At 34.4% G+C, this 17,149-nt stretch overlaps 1 pseudogene; it reads left to right on the plus strand.

The window, feature by feature from the left end:
- Nucleotides 1–15,798: 15,798 nt before the first annotated feature.
- LOC131039923 (SKP1-like protein 12) lies at nucleotides 15,799–16,318 on the plus strand (annotated as a pseudogene).
- Nucleotides 16,319–17,149: the final 831 nt, after the last annotated feature.

Here is a 17,149-nt window from a genome sequence, read left to right on the forward strand (position 1 = left end):
ATTTGAAACTATTTTCTCTCAAAAAAGTTATTGATTGAGATTATTTGATTTAAGTATTAATGGGTCTTACCCGATATTGGTATTTTCTTGGCATATTAGATTTAATTTTATTCTAGGTTATAAGTTGACAATATTCTGGGAAAGGAATTAGTATGAGTTTTCTTTCAATTGTTTTGTGAATATGCATCTCAAATGCTACTATTTTTCTCAAATACTGGTATAATTTGAAATCACTAGTATCAACTACACTAATTTTTCTGTCAAAAATGTTATTGATTAATATTTTTTATATTAATTTAGTCAATCTATCCATGCTTTTATTAATTAGTATTCTTTAATTTAATATTGCTAGTAATGATTGCAATGATGTTTTCTGTCAAAAAAGTTAATTATTGGTTCAGATGTATTGATTGGTATTCTTCAATCTAAGAACTTATGGGCATTAGTTATACTATTATTTTCCTTGACTACTGGACTCAATATGGGTTTTGATCATTAGTTGAAAATATTGTAGGTAGTGGTCTAGTGTATGTTCTCATTCAATTGTTTTTGTAAGGATACCTCTCAAATGCTACTATTTTTTATATAACTAAAATTACTAGTATCAACAACAGTCATTTTTTCTATAAAAAATGTTATTGATTAATATCTTTGATATTAGTTTAGTTAACATGTCCATTTTTTTTATTGAATAACCTCTCTTAGTCTTTAATAGTGGCATATGCATATATTCATATATATTGATTGGTGTTCTTTAATCTAAGAAAGGGGAATTGATATTTTTTTAAAATTAGTTTAACATTATTAATATTATTGTGTTATTGGTTTTTTTGTATCAATGCATATATTATTATAATTAGAAGATAAATTTTTACATATTAGAAAAGAATAGATAGAAATAGTCACACTTTAAAATTCCAAATCAACGCTTACAACAACACTAAATATTTTTTTAAATATATATTTTACTACAAATGGTGAAAATAATAAACAAATGTGTTTGAATCTATTGTTAATTGATTGCATTTATTTAATCTAAATAGTCTATACTCAAGCTCCATCTTATTTTTATCAAGAGCATCTTCTTGTGCTTTCTCAATTTTTAAAATATTGGTAAGTATGTCAATGGGACCTTGGTCTGATAGTGAAGTTGAAAGGTTCTTAATGAGTCCAATAGGAATCAAATCTTGTTGAGTGCAAGGCTTAGACATGGGAAAGAGATGAGTTTGGGATCGTGCCCCACACAAATTTGGTGGCATGGATTCCCCTTGTGGACATAAGATATTGGTAAGTACTATCATTTTAAGTGATATTTGTTTTAGTTTGTTTTTCTATTTTAGATATTTAGTGATAAGGAGAGGCTACTAAAATTATCATGACATAAATTATCACAGTATTATTAATTCAATTGACAATAATAGTATCAATTGAAAAAACTAGTATTAATTGAGTTTTTGTCAAAACTATTATTGATTCAGATCTATTGATTGGTATTCTTTAATCTAGAAACTTATGAGTTTTATTTGATATGAGTATTTTACTATCATGCTAGAATTAATGTTGTTTTAGGTCATATTATGTTGTTTTATTTCAATTATTTTGGAAGATACATCTCAAATGCTACTTTTTTCTTTTCTCAAAACTGATATATTTTGAAACTATTAGTATCAACTGCACTAATACTTGATATAAAAAATGTTTTTAATTAAGTGTAAAACAGGTTTTGAAGGGACCCTTAAAACCCTTTATAGAATTACATAATAAGATTGAACCTTATAGACCCACATAGATAGGACATAAAAAACAAAGATAAAACAACTGACAAACAAACAAGGACCAAAAACTAGCAAAAGGAGAGCACACACAGGCACACAAAGGGACAACAAAGGACCCGCCAAGAAACAGACCTAAGTAAAACTTTTAACCAATTGATCCATAGAGGCAACTGCACTGTTAATTTCTTAGATAACCTTATTAGCATGCAACGCCTTCTTCCTGGTACTTGCACGTTTTCTCTTACCTGGGCTCGCATAAGCATCTCCAGGGCTCGTATCCTTGTCTTCCATAGTATCCTTGTCTTCCATAACTTCAACAATAGCTTTCTTCTGGCCTTGAGAAATTTATAACTCTACTACCCAATTTTCTTGAGGGTACCCTCCAAACTGGAAACACTCTTCTCGAGAACTTTGTATGAACTTTGTATGAAAAATGTTAGTATTTTTTATATTAGTGTAGTTAATATGTCTATGTTTCTATCGATTAACTTGTGTCTGTTTGTAACAATGGCAGCAAACAACTAAGATTTTTCTTTGAAAATTAGTAGCAACATCTTGACAAGAATAGTATAAGCTTAGATAAACCAACAAACTGAGAGGCAAACCCCAACAATCACAACCAAAACCTTACAGAGTTGCCACCAACCGAATGCTAATATTAAGAACCAAATCAAACCCAAACAATGTCAAAAGACCATCCTTGAGATGGTTCCAACAACAACAGACCAATGATTCCAACAACAACAGACCCACCAATAGAATCCTTAATGACCACAACAACCAACGAACCACCAAATAGGACCGTGAAAAAAAAGCTAGCAACCATAGCAGCCAATAATGGGAAAAATCCCCACAACCTTCCATGGCAACAACGTCCACCAAACTCATAGAAACAACCTTTGCAAAGACAGAGAGCCAAAAAACCTAAGAATCATAGAAGGAAAAGTGACTGCCACACCAGCAGTTCCATTCACCACAGGGACACCCACGTCTAAAGCTAGATCGAGCAAGACACATCAGAAGAAAATAAATCGAAGAAAATAAATCCATAGCCATGTCCGTGCATCCCGTGAAGAGAGGTAGAGACATACTCTGGAGCCCAAGAAAATCAGCTGCATCCTCATCCGACCCCCCGTCTCGTTTAACTGAATCCCCTATGTGCCATATCACCTTTGGAGTCTTGTTCACTCCACTACTCTTTATTTTTGTGAAAAAAGAAAAAAAGTTGGTTAATATTTTTTATATTATTTTAGTTAATCTGTCCATGTTTTTATTGATGAACATTTGTGAGTTTTTAATAATGTCACAAACATATATTCAAATGTATTTATTGATTATTTAATCTAATAATGTTAGGTTTTATTTGATACTGACTACTGTATGCTTTCTTTTGATTGTTTTGTGAAGGTTCAGATTGACAATATTTTATGGGTGGGGCAAGTGTATGTTTTCTTTGAATTGTTTTTGGAAGATACATATCAAATATTAATATGTTTTTTCAAAAGTGATATAATTTGAAATTATTTTCTTTTAAAAATCTTATTAATTGAGATGTATTGATTGATATTGGTTATTTTTGTATCAATGGGACTTCTCTGGTATTGTTATTTTCTTGGTCTATTGAAATTACTTTTATTCTAGGTCATAAGTTGACAATATTTTAGAAAAGGGATTAGTATGTGTTTGTTTCAATTGTTATGTGAATAAATATCTAAAATGCTACTATTTTTCTCCAAAACTGGCATAATTTGAAATTACAAGTATCAACTACTTTAATATTTTCTGTCAAAAATATTATTGATCCGTAATATCTTTGATATTAATTTAGTTAATGTGTCCATGCTTTTATTAATTAGTATTCTTTAATTTAAGATTACTAGTAATGACTTCAATGATATTTTCTATCAAAAATGTGAAATTATTTGTTCAGCTATAACGATTGGTATTTTTTAATGAGAAAACTTATGGGTCTTACTTGATACTATTATTTTCCTTGACTGCTAGACTTAACAAAGGGTTAGATCATCAGTTGGCAATATTTAGGTAGTGATCTAGTATATGTTCTCTTTCAATTGTTTTTGTGAGGATACATCTCAAATGCTACTATTTTTTGTATAATTAAAATTACTAGTGTCAACTGCACTCCTTTCTTCTATAAATTTTTTTATTGATTAATATCTTTGATATTTGTGTAGTTAACATGTCCATATTTTCATTGAATAACCACTCTTAGTTTTTAATAGTGACACACGCATATATTAAAATGTATTGATTGATGTTCTTTAATCTAAGAAGGCTGAATTGATAATTTTTATGTTAGTTTAACATTATTAATACTATTGTGTGATTGGTTTTTGTGTATCAAATGCATATATTATTATAATTAGACAATAAATTTATATGTATATTAAAAAAGAATAGATAAAACTAATCACACTTTAAAAGTCCAAATCAAAACCTAAAGGGACACTAAGTATATTTTAAAATATATATTTTATTGTAGATGGTGAAAATCATAAACAAATCTGTTTGAATCTATTGTTAATTGATTACATTTCTTTAATTTAAATAGTTTATACTCAAGGTCCATCTTATTCTTATCATGCTCATCTTCTTGTGTTTTCTCAATTTTCAAAATATTGGTGAGTATGTCAATCAGATCTTGGTCTGATAGTGAAGTTAAAAGGTTCTTAATGAGCTCAACAAGAATCAAGTCTTGCTGAATTCCACACAAATTTGGTGGAATGAATTCCACTCAGTTGTTAGCTCTTACCTGAAGAGGTTCAACTAAATGGTTTGGCTCCCTATCTAGTAGTTAAAATGAATTTGTGCACAAAAGATATTTGTCAGTACTATTATTTTAAATTATATGAGATAGTTGTAGAAGGAACAAATAAAAAAAAGATAATGCTTACATATTTTAGAACATCTTATCTATAAAAACCCAATACTAAATATCATTTACAATCATGATCATAAAAATAATGAAAAAAATGATATATGTATATAAATAAATAAAGTAGTTTAGAAAACTGATTCTGGAGATAAGCCCATGACTCCCAATTACAACACACATATATACAATATTTTCTCTGTGGTCGAGTTTGTGACGTTTACATTGTTTCTGTTTATTCTAACTTCTTCCCAGCTGCACCTAATCCTCCGTTCCAGCCCTTACAAATTCTTTTCGGTGCAATCTAAAATTATGGTGTTCTTTATTAAATCTTGCCCCAAATTCGTCTTCCAAACTTCAGAACACCTTTGTGATATATGTGGTTTCGTACTTTCTTCTATGAACCCAATAATTGACGCTTCCGAATCAAACGTATTGGGATTTATATTCAATTTCTTCTTGACGCATTGTATTCCCGTCTTCAATGCATCCTCATCCACACAATCATGCAATTTAAACTGAAAATGATTATTTTCATTTAATTCGGAAACCTCGAAAACCTATAACTTAACTACCTCCCAGCGTTGCCTTTTCCTCTCAATCATGCAATTTAAACTGAAAATGATTATTTTCAGGAATTCTTGTACCAAGATACGCCTTGGCAATTAAAATTTTGGAGTGGATGCAGCCTGTGTTGCAAAAAGAATCTTGATGGATGCTCGCAAAACTTTACCATATGGGGAACTTACACGAGGTGCTAAAGCTTTAGTAGGAGCTTTGAGCGAAGTCAGCTCGTTGAAAATGTTGTGTAGTGATTATATCTTCATTGAGATCTCTCTCCATTGATCATTAGTTAGTGCTTTTGATGTGATGGCAAAAACCTATATGGTATCAGAACACATGTCATTGGTTCGAGTCCCTCAAGCTTTAGATCCTTACTATATCCATGATGAGATCACTATCCACCACTGGTATATATATTTGTGTGTGATTGCAAAAATCTACAGAAAATGCTCGATTTAACAGATAACATGTTTGGGACAAAAGGTGGAGTTGCTCTGAACCAAGAAGTTTACTTTGGCCGTATGAATCTCAAGTATGAAGGGGTAATTGCCATTGCCGACAACCTAAGGATGCAGATCCATCTCTAAGACTTCTTATGCTTGGAGAAAATAATATCACTCCAAAAGCAGCTCCAGCTTTGGCAACATGCCTTGCTGTAAAAGACTTGCTGATAAACTTTTATGCAGGAGGTAACAAACTCAAGGATGATGGATCAATTATAATATGCAAAGAAATTTCAAGAGGTCATGAGCAGCTTAAAGTACATGATTTGAGAACATATTCTATGACTGTTGTTGGGTGCTATTGGAAACAAGTCTGATTTCAGTCGGCTTTTTCTTGGTGACAATTCCATCACCAAAAAAGAAATTGAGATTCTCAAAGATGTGCTGAGAAAAGGTACCAGGGGTGATTCCGCACTTTGAAGTAACAGTTAACACTACGATATAATTTGATGTCAAACTAATGTGGAAAAATCTACAAGTCTTTGAACACAAGGCTAACTCTTCTTTAGTGGGACATAAGCTTTCTCTTGTAATTGTCTCATGCCATCATAATTTTTTTTCTTGAACATATAGTCATCGTGCCCTTTTGTCTGATGTACTGAAGTAATAAATAGCACTGAGTATATTTATGTACTGTTAAAATGATCACCTTCTCCAATATGTTCCTTTCATTGATTTCAATATTTATTAATTATTGGGTACCAATTACGGTGAAATTGTATTTTACATGGATTTCACATAATTCTACGCAATGTAACTTTGTAAGTCAAGATGAATTAATTGATTTTGAATACTAAATGTACATCTTCGAGAACAAATTTTAAATTTTGAAGTATGGTAGATATTATGTTGGGGAAGCTCATTACTTCGAAGCATGAATTGAATTGGCTTTGTGAAGTCCACAGATTAAACAAAAAAAAAAAATAGATATTAGGTTGACAGGAATGAATAAATGTAAACGTTCTTTCTCTATAATTCTCAGTTTGTTTTCATTTCTGCTGTTGGGTGGTGCACCCCTTTTGGTATTTATCTGCCTCTGCTTAGCAACAAAATGGAATTAAACTTGCACATATGAACATGGGTGTTATTGTGTCCTATAATACTGCTATTGGAAGAGTGGCTAGGAAGGCCATGGAATTGGTTGTGGAATATGTGAATAATGATAAAACTTTTGTTAATGAAACTCAACTTGGGCTTATGATGATGGGTTGCAACTGCACTACTTCCATAGGTACTTTAGTAAGTATGTTTAATGTTTTTAAAATGGATTACTCATATCAATACAAGTGTATTTCATTTTTCTGTAGGAGTTGCCCTTAGTATGTTTGTGAATTCTCAATGATTACAAAAATAAAAACACAACTACATGCAAAGACATTTAACACAGAATGGGTTAAAAGTAGCAAGCAAGAACAAAAGAGCAGTCAAGAGGTCTTTAGAAAATTTTCGGGATTAACAAGGAAAGACCAACTCTAGAAGATCTATAAATGCATTAAAAGATATGAATATACTAGAAGGATATGAATTCAAGGAAGTCATTTAAGAATCTGAAACCAAGAGTGCATGAAGGGGATTTGACAAAAGTGATCAAACATGCATAGGAAGGGGAAGGAGAGAATGGTAATCAAGATTTTGATCATTCTACAAGATTATGAACAAACAATTTCATCACAAAATAGGGCCCATCAATCATAACTCTATACAATATTGTAGTCTTGAATAGGTAAAATGACTAGCTTTTGTTGATCCAAAAGTACAAAATCATAGTACAAGTCTAAAAATTGTTCTGTTTCTTCATGGACTATAAGTTACAATGCCAGTTCTGCCAAAAAACAAAAGGAACAGCTCATAACCAAAAGAAATAAAACATTCCTATGATAATATGAAGTATCCCCTTATACAATGCTTTTTCCTTGCATCTTTCTAGGTGTACACTTGAGGAAATTAATGCACTCAACATCCTATGAAAAGGTCAAATCACTTTTAAGGAGTTTTGTTACTCCACCTAAAAGGCTCCAACAAGGCGTAGAAATGATGAGATGTCCTTGTTTGTTCTGCACATTAAGTGGATAGATGAAATGGTCTACATAATATGCTATCCTCAACCTCCTACACCTATCTCTGCCTTCAATTAATTCCCTAGGAAAATAAGGACCTCATTCCCTCCTTGAAGGAACAAAGAGTTTATTGCATTTAAAACCCATTTTGACATATTCCCTTCTTCAACAAAGTGAACTTGAATACAGCCATTCCATCATCATGTGCTTAGAAATGGTCTTCATTCGCTTTTAAAAGCATTTAGGTTATGGTGCTAACTTAACCCCTTTATCAATTCCAAAGATCTTGGAGCTTCTAGGAGCATGCCTTCATTATTTTCTCAACTGCCTTCAACCCCTTCCCTTCTCATAATTTGGCGTAGAGGAATCTTTGTCTTCACAAGTATTTACATTTGGCTACAGTCTTATGGTTTTCATATATCTTATTATTGGTATGTCTTCAAGACTACACTTTTCATTTTAACTGTGACAACTATTAATGCCTATAACTGTCACTGTCATTTCTAGGACTAACAAGCATGTCATATTTGTTATCTTACTTTACTGTCCATATTTCTTCATAACCATGTTCATGAATTTTCATATGATCTGACTGTACTTGGTGTCTTTGCCATGTTTATTGGGCTTATGAGTTGTCATTGCTTTAACATGTTATTGTTTCATCAAGTCTTTCTTCTAAAGCATTGTTAGCTTGTATCACAACCTCTATTCTAAACACTGAGTTTAGGTTCATGTGTTGATATTCCATGGCACTTTTATATCTTATTAACATTTTGACTAATGATCCAACATAATACTTTGTTTTAATATTGTTTTGTTTTCCTTTACAATGGGTCATATTCTAACTCGTTTCTTCTCTCTGATTCTTTATTGTTTTTTTATTCTTAAAAATATTCTTCAATGACTCTAATTCCACCTTCTATATGAAGACAAACTCTGTCTACCTCTTCCATTGTGCATAAATTTTTTATTCCTTTCTCTAGCACATCTCTTCATCCTCACTCTATTTTCTTCTTTTCTCCTTCATATTCAACATAGAGAACCATGGTGCCCCTTTGGGACCATGGTGCCAATAGAACCATGACACCATGGCACCCTATCTAGGTAGTTTCACTTTGCCACCTTGGGTTACATGCAAATCAACAACTCAAAAACAACAAAAATCACACAAAGCAAGGTTAGTTAGCCTACCTCGTCTGCTGGAGACCCTCCTCGATGGTTTACCTCAGAATATCCATCCTAGTGGTCTAATATGTTTTTCTACATGATATTTTCCCCTCTTGGTAGACCCCTTTGCACATTAAAACAAAAACTCTGAATAAGACAAATGAAAGGTGAACATGTAACTATTAAAGGTAATTTCTCTCAAAACCTTAATTTCTTATGTTTTATCAATCATTTCACATCTTGAGCTAGAGGACTCTAATTTCTCATTACCTACCTTAAATAGTTTGAAGATTAAAACATGACACCTTATTTTTGTAGCTCCTAATTAGTAAGTAGAAATAGTTACTAGGAATGTGGTTTTGTAGAATTCGATTCCTTACATTGTACTAAAGACACTACTTGCAGTATCACAAAATTGCACCTTTATCCAAGTTAATGCTTATCTAAGCCTCACTTTAGCATTCATGGACTTTAGTGCGTATTATTCTCCAAATTCCTTGCCTGATTTAGAACCTTAGTGATAGGGAGGATCCTAGATTGCTTGAGTTAGCTTAACTCACTCCAAGGCTTTCTTCCCAGCCTAACCCGAGAATACTTCACTCAATTCCCCTAATCCAATCTAGGTCCTCACTATTGAGGGTTATTACTCTGCTCTTTATGAATTCACTTCCATAAATCCATCAACTCACTAATCCCCTGAATATAACCAGACACCTTGTAGGATTTTCTCTACCATGGATTATTCCTTCAACTACTTCTAAGTTGTTCTCCTCCTCATGCATGGGTCTTTCTTCCAATTGATCCCATCTTCCCCTTGATCTGAAGCTGATAGCCTAGATTCCAATCTACCCTGCAAGTGATTCCTTTTGGTCATTAATACCTAGCTAAGCTGTCATCAAGCTCGTCGATGCCATTCCCTAGTCCTCTACAAATGGAACTCTATTATACATGACTGGCTCTTCTTGACAACTTCCAATGGTCATGTGGATCCCATGATGGATTCTTAAGATAGAGCCATATTTACAACTACTTGTCACTAACAAAAACAAAAAGAAACAAAAAGATGACTTTATTTATAGAGCCAAGCTTGGCACAAAATCAAAATTGGAACTCACAAAATACAGAAAAGAAAAATCTACATTATCTGCATTATCACTTGAAGATGTAAGCCATGTTAGCAACAGAAAGGAAACCAAAAAATGATCTTCAAATTGTTATTAAAAAATAAGTCTGTTCTTGTGGAATCAACACTTCCAACAATTCCAATCTAACCTATCCAACCTATCCAACGAGTTACAGAATGCCCATTGGGTCTTATATAGCCTCCTAGACATGTTGTGAATCATCCTTAATGAATGAGATTCCAAATCGAATAAATCGGTTTCTGTCTGTAACTATCTTTCTATCTCCATTGGGTCATCAGAGTAGCCTCAAAACACTCACTCTGATCTCTGATGTCAGTTTACAAATCGCGTACTTTTTCATCAGGTTACCAGCATAGCAACAAACAGCTCTTGCCGATGGCCAATGGTGCACTCTCAACAAAAGTTTCCTTATCAGGTTGTTGGTGTATCTCCAAAAATGTAATCCCGATAGCTGATGGTGCACTCCAAACTGCATGCTTTCCCATCAAGTTATCGGGTGGAACAAAAAAAGTTATGTCAATACCTGATGGCTCCTTCCGAACTCACTTCGCTCACTCCACTCCACTGGCAACTTCATCGGCTCATCGGGGTAGGTACAAAAAACTACCTCCGATAGTCTGATGGTCCACTGTACTCGCTACAACCACTGGTGACTTTATCGGGCTATCGGGGTAGGTAGGAAATAGTCCCATCAATGGCCAATGGCACCTCATCAGGTTATCAGAACAAGTGTAGCTGAAACATGAGATTTTAAAAAATGAAGACAAAAAAAAACACTCCAAGCTCCGAACATACAACCTAATGGACTTGAATCAGTCCTTATGCCAAATTTGCCAAAATTACAAAGGGTATTTTCTCACGTTAAGTGCTCCTGCCCCATACTCCCCACACGAAAAATCAAGTCCCCCCTGGGGGCGGCAAGGTGACATCAATGCCTAGTCGTTTGCAATCGAATTCTGCAACCCAAGTGGATTCAGCTTTAGGTAAGTGTCACCACTTGACTAAGTGTTCCATATACATGCCATGCCTTGTTTTCTGCTTCACCCTAGAATCTATAATCTATTCCACCTGTGGTTTAGAAATGGGTGATACTGGAATATCACTAAGAGTAGTTTCCCCTTCTGGATATGGTCCATCTGGCACTACTACGGGACCTTTAAACTGAACAAGTCTTGGACATTAAATATAGGGGACAATGCCAAATATGTGGGTAAATCTACCTTATAAGCATTAGAGTCATACCTAGCCAAAATTTTCCAAGGACCTATTCACCTCATTTGAATCTTGCTAGGGACTCCCTTCTGCAATCTTGCCTTGTTCAAATGTACCATAAGCATGTCTCCAATAGAAAACTGATTGTCTTTTCTCCTCTCATCTGCTTTAGCCTTAATCCTTGATGTAGTGTCAATCAATGTTTCTTGCACTTGTTCATGCACCTCTTTCATAGACCGAGTGAAATCCTTTGCATGTCCACTTCTTACCTATAGTTCTATTGACACTGTCATTATATGCAAATTCTGCCTGTGGTAGCACTTGATCCCAATTGGAACAATTTGTATGAGGGAGAAATGAGCACATCTATCCACACTCCTTTGTCAGACACCTCAGAAGATTACCCAGTACTTGGTTAATGACTTTAGTTTGACCATCTATCTATGGATCGGACACATAACCAAAAGAAAGGTTAGTTCCCAATATTGTCCACAGAGTTTTCCAAAAATGTCCCATAAACTTCATGTCCCTATCTAAAACTATACTAAGAGGCAGCCGATGAGTTCTTACCACCACTTTGGAAAATAAATGTGCAATGTAACTAGCATCATGCATAGTCCTGCATGGAACAAAATGACTTATTTTGCTAAACCGGTCAACAATGACAAAATACTATCCAGGCTAGTCTTGGTTTTTGGGAAACCTACAATAAAACCCATGTTGATGCACTCCCACAGTATTTTGGGAATTGGTAAAGGTTGGTATAGTCCAGCATTTGAACTAGTACCCTTGCCTTTCTGACACACAAAAGACTGCTCAACATAATTCTTGATATCTTTATGAATTTTCGGCCAATAATAAAATCTTTGCACCAACTCAAGTGTTTTATTTAGACCAAAATGTCCACTAAGACTTCCATTATGTTTTTCCTATGTGAGATTTTCCCTCATAGATCCTCTTGGCACACATAACTAACAACCTTTAAACAAAAGACTACTCTGTAATGTGTAATCTGTATACTGGCTATTGAAATGATCATTATACTCACTACATACCTTGTATACTTCAAAAAAATCTTCATCTTCTTTGCAAAGCTCCTTGAAACTCTCAACACCTATGCTCTACAAAGTCAATTCCTGGACAGTGAGAAGTTTTCTACTTAAGGCATCTACTACCTTGTTCAGTTGTCCCTTTTTGTGCTTGATAGTGAAAGTGTATGCCTGGAGGTATTCTATCCATTTGATATATCTATTGCTCAACTTTTCTTGAGAATTGATAAAACTCAAGGCTTGGTTATCTGTAAACACTACAAATTCTTTGGCAAAAGATAATGCCTCCACTTCCTAAGAGCTTGCACTAAGGCATGGAATTCTAAGTCAGAGGATTCGTATTGCTTCTTAGCTTCATTCAATCTCTCACTAGAGAATGCTACTGGTCTTCCTTGTTGGTTCAAAATAGGTCCTACTGCTATTTGAATAGTATCACATTCTAAGGTAAACAACTTATCAAAACTTGGTAACACTAGGATGGGTTGGGTAGCTATCCTCTTTTTGAGAAACTCAAACCCTTGTTTGGCTTCTTTAGTCCACCTCAGCTTAGTTTTCAACCCACCCTTAATTGCAACAAGAAAAGCAACACAAATTTCACTAAAACCACGAATGAAATTCCTATAGATTTGGGCAAGTCCATGAAAACTTCTTACCTCAGTAGCAGTTTTTGATGTAGGTCAACTCTTTATTGCTTCCACCTTGCTAGGATCCATTTCCAAAGTACCTTGGGATATAGGAAAACCAAGATAAATGACTTCTCATTTCATGAATTCACATTTTTCAAGATTGATTGCCAACTGTTCCTCATGCAATTTCCTTAAGACAATCTGCAGGTGTTCAAGATGATCTTCCCTTATTTTGCTGAATATGAGGATATCGTTAAGGTATACCAGCACAAATCTACCTATGTAGTCCTTCAACACCTCATTTATCAACCTCATGAATGTTCTAGGGGTGTTAGTAAGCCCAAATGGCATAACCAACCACTCATATAACCCTTCTATAGTCTTAAAAGATATTTTTCATTCATCCCCTTCTTTAATCAAGATCTGGTGATAACCATTCTTTAAATCAAGCTTAGTGAAATACTTTTCTTCTCCAAGACAATCCATAAAATCCTCAATTCTAGGGATAGGAAATCTATATCTTATGGTGATTTTGTTTATTGCCCAAGAATAAGTACATAATCTCCATTTACCTCCTTTCTTGGTTGCTAAGACCACTGGTACAACACATGGGATTATACTTTTTCTGATTAGACCTTGATCAAGTAGCTCTTGTACTTGTCTTGCCACTTTTTTATTTTGTTCAGGACTCATCTTATATGCAACTCTATTAGGCAGTGATGATCTAGGTATAAATTCTATCTGGTGACTTACTGTTCTAGGAGGAGGTAGCATTGCGAGTGTTCCATCACTCACAATGTCCTTAAACTGTTCTAACAATTGTTGAACCTCTTTGGATAAACTTTCTTATTCAGTCTTTGTTTCTTGACTAGGTTTCACTAAGAGAGCATAATGTTCTCCATCTCCTTTCTTCAGATCTCTCAGAAATTCTTTTCCTCCAATCAACAACACATTAAGACCACTAGTCTTGGTTCCTTCATCCTCTACCAAAGATTGTATCATGTATGACACCCCTTCCTTTGTGAATGCATAGGAGTTATTTTCTCCATCATGGATAGCTTTTCTATCAAACTACCATGGTCTGCCTAGCAACAAATGACAAGCGTCCATGGGTATAACATCACATAAAATTCTATCAAAATACTTCCAAATTTCAAATTCAACCCATACTTGTTCATTTACTAACACATGTTGTCCTTTATTCAACCATGTGGCCTTGTAAGGATGACTATGTGGGATGTTAGTCAACCCAAGTTTACTTACTGCTTCTTCGGAGATGATATTTTCCAGTGATCCTTAGTCAATGATGACTTTACACACCTTACCAAGTATCTTGCACTTTACTTTGAAAAGTGGCCTTCTTTGTTTAGGCTCTTCCTTAACTGGCCTTCTAACCATCAAATTCTCACCATTCTCTGAGTCAATGTTTACTTTAGGAGGCTTCACACTACTAGAATCCTCCTACACATAATTGATTCTTTTCTCTTTATGTGATAAGGTTGCCTTCTCTAGACACCTATAGGCGGGATGATCAAAATTATTGCAATGGTAACATTTCATGTTTACAAGATATGAACCTCTGCAAGAACTTCCAGATCTACCTCTATTGTTGTTGTGTGACCTCTTCGTCTACCATAATTTCCTCTTCCACTTGATTCATTAGTCTGCTCAGTCAATTTTTACTCTCCTTGTGATCTTGCATCACTTCCTTTTCCACTATAGCTTCCTCTATAACCTTTTGAATCTTGGCCTCTACCTTTGCCTCTACTAGTATTTTCATGTTTCTTCTTATTCTTTTCTTCTACTTTCAGGGCCAACAGATAAAATTTGTGAACGGTATTTGGACTCAACAAACTTAATTGCTCTTGTATGTTCCATCTATGACCGATAAGATACCTTTCTACTCTAATGCTTTCATCCTCCACAACATTTGACCTTAGACACAACTTTTGGAACTCTTCAGTGTAGGTACTTACATCTCACTACTTTTACCTTAGGTTTTGTCTTTTCCTATGTAACTGTATTTCATAATCCTCAGGAATATAAGTCTCTCAAATTTTTCTTACCATCCCTTTCCAAGTAGAGATGGGGATCTTAGCTTCTCTTTCTCTCTCATTTTGTATAAACTTCCACCAAGTAACGACAACACCTATCATTCCTAACCTAGCCACTTTAACCCTTTGGGCCTCAGGCACCCTTTCACACTCCAAATGGTTTTCCATACCCTCTATCCATTCCATTACAAACTTTTATTCCATCTTGCCACTAAATAATGGTACTCCTTCCAAAGACTTTCCACTCATTGCCTTTAAAGCCTTCAAGAATGGCTCTTGATCAATAACAGGGTCTCTCGCAGGGACTTCATCCTCTATTGCCAATATTTAATCCTTCTCATATATCTTCCCACTCACTTCTGCTGTCTATCTGATTGCTCCAACCTTTCCTTGAGCAATCGGTTTTCATCTTCTTGGCCAGCAACCTACTTAGCCAATCCTGCATTGGTCACCATCTTTACTCCTTATAAAAACCTAAAACTTAACAACCTCCCGCAAAAAAATAAATCGCACTATTACATCTCACCTCTTATTATGGATAATTACACCTGTAAACTTCACAATATAAAAATAAAATAGAAACATAAAAATTAGACCATAAAAAAACCCTAAAACATAAAGTTACCTCCCAAAAGAATCCCTAAACAACATAAACAAAACTCTATATGGACCAAATTACATAGCGAGTTTCCCAAAAAAAAATTTGTCAATAACTGTTTCAATCCTTTCTGTGACATTCCCTTCGAGATAGGCATGGCGGAGGATCTCACTGTAGCCATGGCGAAGGAATGTAAGGTGGAATTGAAGAGTTCGGATGACGATATTTTTGAGGTCGAGTATGCCGTAGCCATGCAGTCACAGTTGTTAAAGAACGGTCTGGCCTGACACCAGCACGAACAGCACCGTGCCTTTACACAATATTTCCAGTGAAATACTGGCGAAGGTGATCGAGTACTGCGAATATCATGTTAATACCGCCAACACCATCTCGATGCAGGATGTGAAGATGTGGGAACAGGAGTTCGTGAGGGACCTTGATCAAGCAACTCTTTGTCATCTCATCTTGGGCGCCCAGTACATGGAGATACGCAATCTTCTATACTTAATATGCCAAACTGTAGCAGAGAGGATTAAGGGTAAAAGCCCAGAAGAGGTCAGAGAGATATTTAACATACGAAACGACTTGACTCCTGAAGAGGAGGAAGAAATCAGGCGTGAAAATGAGTGGGCCTTTGAGGAGGAAGTTCAAGAAGAAGTCGAGCGTGAAGGTTGAAAGCACGGTACTTTGCTTTGTTGTCAACTAACTTTATAGTCAGTTTCTGGGCTTCAAAAACTTATGGGTTTTATTTGATATGCTATTTTCTTGTTGTGCTGGACTTAACCTGCTTTACGTGATAATCTGATTAGGGCTTGAATTGTTTTGAGCAGATAAATCTGAAATGTTACTTTTCATTTCAAACTGGTATTTTCTTCATTGAACATAATATTATTTTAGGACATAAGGTATTCAATATTTAAAAAAATGAACTATTGTATCTTTTTATTCAATTTTTTTTGAAGATACATGTCAAATTCTAGATGGCTAGATTATTGCTGTCAACAGCTCTAATATTTTTTGTTGATATTAGTATTTGACTCAGATGTATTGATTGGTATTCTCTAATCTAAGAATTTATGGGCTTTATTTGCTGCTACTATTTTTCTGTTCTATTGGATTAATCCTCTTGTATGTCATAAGTTGACAATTTTTTTGTTAACATCTCAATTGCTAATTTTCTTTTGCTGATTGATTGGTATTCATTAATCTAAGAACTTATGAGTTTTATTTTTTCCTAATCTGTTGGACATAATGTTATTTTAGGTTATAAGTTGACAATATTTTTAGAAAAGGACAACGATATGTTTTCATTTTTTATTAAGGCAAAAATAGATTTTGAAACCCTGTACAACATTTTCTAAAGGGACCTAAAACCCTTGGAATTTACAAGAATCTGAAACCCACTACATAGAAGAAAGATGCAACAAAATATCACTCAAGTAACTAGTAACCAACCCACAACCATACAAACACAAGCTAATCATGAAAGAACTACCTCTTATAATC

This window comes from Cryptomeria japonica, chromosome 7, assembly GCF_030272615.1.
Source record: "Cryptomeria japonica chromosome 7, Sugi_1.0, whole genome shotgun sequence".
NCBI lineage: Eukaryota > Viridiplantae > Streptophyta > Pinopsida > Cupressales > Cupressaceae > Cryptomeria > Cryptomeria japonica.